Below are 7275 nucleotides of genomic sequence, written 5' to 3' on the forward strand. Positions count from 1 at the left end.
TCATTTTCTGAAAACCATCTCCCATCTCTTGTCTCGTGTTCCATGTAACATGGATTCTTATTCGCTTCAATAAGGACAAATCTTCTTTAAAGGTGCCAAACATTGAACGTTATGTAATTTGTTTTGTGACAGAATCAGTCGCTTTATTAAGGCTAATGGTGCATTTAATATTCTGGAAGATTTTGGAAGAGTGCCCACCACCATTGTCGGTTGAAATCAAAAGACTTGATCAAAGCAGCTGTACAATAAAGTGCTATTGCTTACTGTATGCTTGGCAGCGATAAGAATATAGGAAAATGCCGCAGGAGGAGGGAACATTCATTGAGCTTGCCTAGTGGTCACTACAAGTGTAAAATCGGCAATAAGAGACATCAGTTGTGTCTTATTATAGAGAGCAAAAGCCGTCTTAACAGTCACAAGCCATTTTGCTGAGTGCTGTCTATTTGATATCAGATAACATAAGAAAGTAGTTAACAGACCCAAAAACTGAGCCACTGAGTCTCTCTTCTCTGGTGAAAAGCTAATACTGTCATAGACAATATGATGGCAACCATAAATTCACATTGGGTCACATTAAGCACTCTTTCTTGACTGCTGCGTTCAACTAATAACATCTGATGGTGTCCAAGGCGAAGCTCTTTTCTCCTCATTGCAAACCCGGATAGGAAGTTGAACAAGATACCTGCAATCCTATATCAATTGTCAGTAGAGTTCTGAGCATAGCGACCAAATGGTATCCCTTTGAAAAGAACAGCATCGCCAACGACCATAGCGAACAATACACGTTTGAGAAGTATTATAATACTTCAGTGGTCATGACAAATGGTATGAAAAATGAAAGAAAAAGAAAATCGCATCAACAAAAAGGTCTGAAGCTGACTAGCAGTTACATTTTTGCCACAAGCCAGCAATTGTCACCTACAGTGCTATCTACACGTACTATGTTAGTCGAGAGAACAATTTTCGTACTAATTGGAACACGCTTCGAAGATTTATCGTTGTCCTATTCGGAAATCTTAGACGCAAGATTCGGATATCAGAAGATCGGAAGAGGTTGATCGCAGTAAATGAAGACTGTAACGAAAAAATTTTGAAGAACAATATCTAAGGAAGAAACTATCGTAGGCAGCCATTTTTCTTCGATCCCGGAATTGTCTGACTGCAGAATATTGGTCGTAGCATTTGAATATGAGCCAATTAAATATGATCCATGATAAAGTAAAACAATGCACACTGGCAACCAATTTATCAAGTCATTTCGATCACTGTCGAAATGTTCTGTTTATTAAATGCAGATTGTTCAAACTGGATAACTGGTTAGAGTATTTAATTCTGTAGGAATTCGTTGTGACTCGTAAACACTGCTATTGACACTAGAACTTGATTTACGCATAACTGAGGAACGATCGATTAATTTTATTTCTATTATTGCTTTCGCTTTTATTAGTGTAGGATGTAGATGAGAATGAAGTACAAAACTTGATTACTCAACGTTTACTGGGCGTATTTATTTCTGAATCACCCGAAGGTTCATACAAGAATGCCTTCTTAGGCCATTCGTACTAGCCTCGAGGACACCCTCAACGTCATGGCCCATTCGTATGTTTAGACAAGGCCCCGGAGTGGGGCGATGCCACAGGGAAATGCACACGGCCCTCGTTGACCGCCCGTGCACCCTGTTACCCGATATTTCTTACATTCGGCCATACTGACGTTCAAGTTTGCTCTCAGACTTCACATAATAAATAAACTTAAACTACTGTCATCGTGTCACGATACCGTCGTATCATTGTGACCGATGATGGATACCATCGTATCCCTTATCTGGGCGAGACGCATTTCGTACCCCTATCTGGCCACCACCCTGCCTGAGATACTCTTTGTATCCGTCTGGTTCGGTGTTCACCTTGATGGTATACCATTGCACCCATCAACGATTACCATCTAGGGTACGTCTCTCAACAGTACGAGATGCACTCTGCATCCCTTACTGGCCACCACCCTGTCTGAGACACACATCGTGTCCGTCTGATTCGGTGTCAACCTTGATGGTACGCCGTGCATCCACCAACGATTGTTGCCTAGGGTACATCTGTACCCATGCTGGGCACCTTGACACACCTCGTGTCGTGACGCACTTTGCGTCCTCCTTCCTTGGCCAGTCATCTCCATCGGAACCGTCGTGGAAGGGTGTTGTTTAGTCCGTCCGCCACAAAAGCCACCGCCTTCGCACGTCGGAACGTCTTGCCTGGTCGTCGGGCAAAACGGCTATTTGTTTGCCAAAGCCTTACGCCTTGGGCTTCTCTTTTCCTTTCTGCAAACACAATTGACAATACATGAGATAACGTTCAATTTGTATAGCAGTGGACCTTCTACCATAAACTACATTAAACAAAGGATATAATGGTCTAATCGTCGTGGTCAACTCCTTGAATCGTAATCCATGGCTTGATCCGGTCGGCTGCAACGACGGTTCGCAGGCGTTTCGAGCCTTCCCTCAGATCTTCCACCTCGTACCGATCATTGGGCAATATCACTCTTATCCGAAACAGTCCCTTGTATTTCGGTAGCAGCTTGCGGCTACTCTCCGTCGAGGGTTCACTGGTCACTTGCACCAGCACCAACTCGTCCACGGTGTACCTGCGAGCTTCCCTTCGCGTCCGGTCATACCGCTCCTTCTGCATCTTCTGCTCATGAGAGATGTGTCGACTGATTTCTGCTCTCAACGTAGCCAGATCTAGTCGATCCATTTCTTCCCGTACAGCATTCAATACGGTTCCTTCTGCCATTGTCTTCGCATCACACCCGATCAACGCTTTCATCGGTGTCGTGTCGATGCTTTTGTTGTGAATAGTGTTTATCGCACTTTGCACCTTCTTGACCTGCGTGTCCCAGTCCTGTGGATCTTGACCTGGGGCACTTGTCGCCAGAGCGTCAACAATGGTCTTATTGTAGCGCTCGCACTGTCCGTTTGCTCTTGGTGTAGCCACTGCATTTAAATATATGTTTGATCCCGTACGTTTGGCATACGTTGCGAATCTCCGAGATGTGAAACTTGTTCTACGATCACTTATAATCCTCGTTGGCACACCGGACAGATGCATAAGGTTCATCAGGACCTTCTCCGTATGCCGGGTCTTCTGATCCTTTACCGGTTCCACGATGGTAAATTTCGTAAAAGCATCTACTATTACGAGCAGGTATTTGTTTCCTTTCCGACTCGTTTCGAAGGGTTCTACGTAGTCGATATGTAGGGTGTGAAACGGAGTCGGTATCTTTTCTATTATATTTAGCTTGCACTGCTTTTTGCCCGTGGTGTGCTTATAGTGTGCACAGTTTAAACATGCTTTTACGTATTTATCCACGAAGCGTCGTATATTGGTAAACCAATAATTTCGCTGAATCCGTTCCAGCGTTTTCTCCGAACTCAAGTGTCCAGCCTCCTCATGACACAATCTACAGATCTGCAATCTTGCATTCTTCGGAACAACCCATGCTAACTTATCATTAGGTAAACATCTATACAATTTACCTCGTTTTAACACGTATTCCTTGAAATAGTGTTTTACTTCGGGAGATTTCTCGTTATTAGCGAGAATCGTCCGGATGCGCGATAATTGCTCGTCCTGCATTTGGGCGGCGACGATCCATTCGTCCTCCGTGATGTCAACGCAGGCAACTTCGAGGGTGGTCGGCTGAGGGTTTCGGCTAAGGGCATCCACATGTGCCATCTTCGTCCCTGGCCGATACATAATTTTAAAAGTGTACTCTTGAACTTCGAGCCACCATCGACCTACGCGCGGCAATAAATCATTCTTCGAAAAGGTTGTCCGTAAGGCATTGCAGTCGCTTACTACGGTGAAGTCGATCCCTAGCAGATAGACCCTAAAATGTCGCAACGCGAAAACAACAGCCATCGTCTCGAGCTCGTAGGAGTGGTAACACCTCTGATCAGCTGTCGTCTGTTTGCTGAAATATGCCATCACTGCCATTTGCCCATCTTCCTGTTGTTGCAGCAGCATTGCTCCAACGCCGATCGAACTGGCATCCGTGTGCAACTCGGTGGGTCGAGCTGGATCGAAAATACGCAATACTGGTCGCGTGGTCAATTTTTCCTTTACTTGACGGAAGGCTTGCTTTTGTTCTTCCCTCCATTGCCACGGCACGTCCTTGCGGGTTAGGCGCGTCAGAGGCTCCACAAGTGCAGCGAAATTCTTAATAAATTTCTTAAAATAGCTTGCCAGTCCCAAGAATTGGCGCACCTGCTTTACATTTTCGGGTGGTGACGTGTCCTTAACGGCGTCGATCTTCCGTTGACCTGGCCTCATCCCTTATTCGCTTATTTTCCGTCCTAGGTACTCGATCTTTTGTTTGAAAAAGGAACATTTTTCCAGTCGAAGAGTCAGACCATGTGTTCGGAAAGCCTCCAATACTTTCCGTAGCCGGTCGATTCCTTCTTCCACTGTCGTCGACGGTATAATCACGTCGTCCAAGTATGGAAACGCTATCGTCCCTTTCAAAGGTCCAAGGACTCTATTTACCAATCGTTGGAAAACAGCTGGCGCATTTGTCAATCCGAAGGGCATTCTTAAGAATTCGTAGTGCCCCTCCAGTGTAAGGAATGCTGTTTTCGCGATGGAATTTTCCGCGATCGGAACTTGATAACTACCGATTGACCCGTGAATCCCCTTAATACCGTGTCGTCCACCAATTCGGTTTTAATAATTAATTTTTGGACGATACTTGCATGAATCAACGTGCTTGCGCTTCCCGTGTTCACCAGACTTTCTACTTTATGTCCGTTAACACGTATGTACATTTGGAACATATTAGAACTGTTGTGAATACGTTGCGTGACATTTACCTCTTTTCTGGAACAATCCTCTCGGCGGTGACCAAACTTGTGACATTCCGCACATTGCATTTTCGGTTTGCGACAATCTTTTACATATGCTTTATCAATTGGTTTATCCCGCTTCTGATTTGTAAGAAGTTGAGGAAAATGGAGTAATAACTCGATGGTTCAACGTCTACTGGGCGTATTTATTACTGGTTCAGTAAGAAATTAATATATATCGTAGAAAAAGAATCCCAAACTTCCTTATACTCTTTCTCGCTACGATTATTCTCGGAATAAAATATTTTACTCCTTCTCGCAATCTTATATTTACCACTTTCATCTCTCCACTATACAGATGGCGCATGGATCAAAATTGTACCATTTGCATGTATTTCAACAGCATTATTAAAATTATATATAAAATAATATGTTTTTAATGGCCTTAATCCTTACAGATCTGATTCTTTTTTTCAAAAGCAAGAATATTTTTTTTAATCATTAGATGATTTGGGAGATAATTTTTTAATACATAAAGGATCATTGTTTATTTCAGGCTTCTTTGAGTTTTCTTTTACAACATGTACGTTATATTGAACACATTATCCGAAATGCTGCATATAGAAAGAAAATAATTTACCTAGAAAGATTTGCGCTAGCACCGAAACAATGTATTATATTTTGCAACAATCGATAACGAAATTTAACAAACTAAAGATGAAGTAAGTAGCAGTATACGATACACAAATTTTTGTTTGTGTTTCTTATAACAGTTACAAAATTCACTATTTTCAATCCCAATCTCTATGAAATTTTGAGAAGCAGTTTCTACGTTTTACAGAACATAATTGAACTCGACATTTACCACAAATATGGCATATATATATAATATTTAACGTACATCCATTGGTATGAATGTCTACTTTTAATTGTCTAATGTTACCTACAGATTGAGATTGAAGAAGTCACTTAATAATATCTGCTTTTGAGCGGAAATGAATATATTCTCCTGGTGGAACCACCGACACAATTCAACAATAGCGTGGCACATTGAGATGCGTTCTAACGTCTTTCGACACATCAGAAAAATATAAATGGTAACGCAACAGGGAGAATATATTATTTCCTTGTTTATGCATTAAATTGTTATCCATAAAACAAGATGCTGAACGCTCACGAAATGATTGCCCTGAGGTATTATTGGGATCAGAAGAGGAAACAATTATTCCAAGCATATTCTTATTTTTTGCATTTTCTTTTCGTGCTTGTTTAATATTAGTCTTTCCTCTTTCCATCTCAACTGTTTCTTGCAAATTATACAGTTTTCTAATATCATCCTTTTTTAAGAAATAATACATTTTTTTGAGTAGTAACAATTTTTTTTTAAGTAATAATGTTTTTTTTTTAATAATGATATTCCGTAGGGCCTAGTGGCAGGATCTTGTGACTGAGGATGTCAGGAATGGTTTGTACGTGACCGCGATAGTCTGAGGAATGGATACCGGAGGAATGCGAGCGGAACAAGGTGACCTGTGGGAGCAAGAGGTTCAGTATTTAGCGAGCCGCAATAGCGTAAGATTAGTCAGTGTTTAGCGAACAGCGACGGAGTGTACATCGAGGAGAAGAGTGAAAAGAGTATAGAGCGAATTAGAGGAATGTTAACGGCTTGCATCAACGCAAACGAGAAGTAGAATTAATTCTAAATGTAAATAAGATACACATTTTCCTAATTTCTGTAACTCATTTTACCGGCAAAAGATATTTTAATATTCACAACTACAAAATATATAGCATTAATTATTATATAATTATATAGCATTAATAACGGAGGAACTGCTGTTATTATTAACGAAAAGGTATCACGAAACGAATATTAAATCACCCCAACGAAATCATCAAGAGTCTTAATTACATTCCGCAACACGGAAGACTAAAAAGGAACAAGCCAACCTGTAGAAGTAAAGAATAGGAACATCATATACATATAATGATCGCGGTAATCGCTATAAGCGCTTACTGCATGCGAATCATTTAATCCATCAAATTTTCTGGTTAGCTCAATGAAACTAGTTGTAGATGCAATATAGTAAAAAAAATAAATGAATAAATTACATACATACAAGCTGTGGAAAGCAAATCCGCGAATAGTATAAGACATAGTCATGTAACCCTGTGCTTTATACTTATCAGGATTTCATCTATTTTATAGATGGGCTATTCTGAATCCGGCCCCTGCAGGGGGCGCGAGCCTGCTACCACGCCACGAGGGCAACCGCGAATGTGCTTCCTATCCACTTGCCAACGAATACCCGTCCTCTGGATCAGGAGAGGAAAAACCCAGCAGTGCTGCGGCGATCGTTTTTCCGCGGTGTTTTCGCTAGAAAGTAGATAGGGACAGGATTACTATTTTATAGATGGAGCAGTTCGAACAGAACCAA

This window comes from Xylocopa sonorina, unplaced genomic scaffold, assembly GCF_050948175.1.
Source record: "Xylocopa sonorina isolate GNS202 unplaced genomic scaffold, iyXylSono1_principal scaffold0014, whole genome shotgun sequence".
Taxonomy (NCBI): domain Eukaryota; kingdom Metazoa; phylum Arthropoda; class Insecta; order Hymenoptera; family Apidae; genus Xylocopa; species Xylocopa sonorina.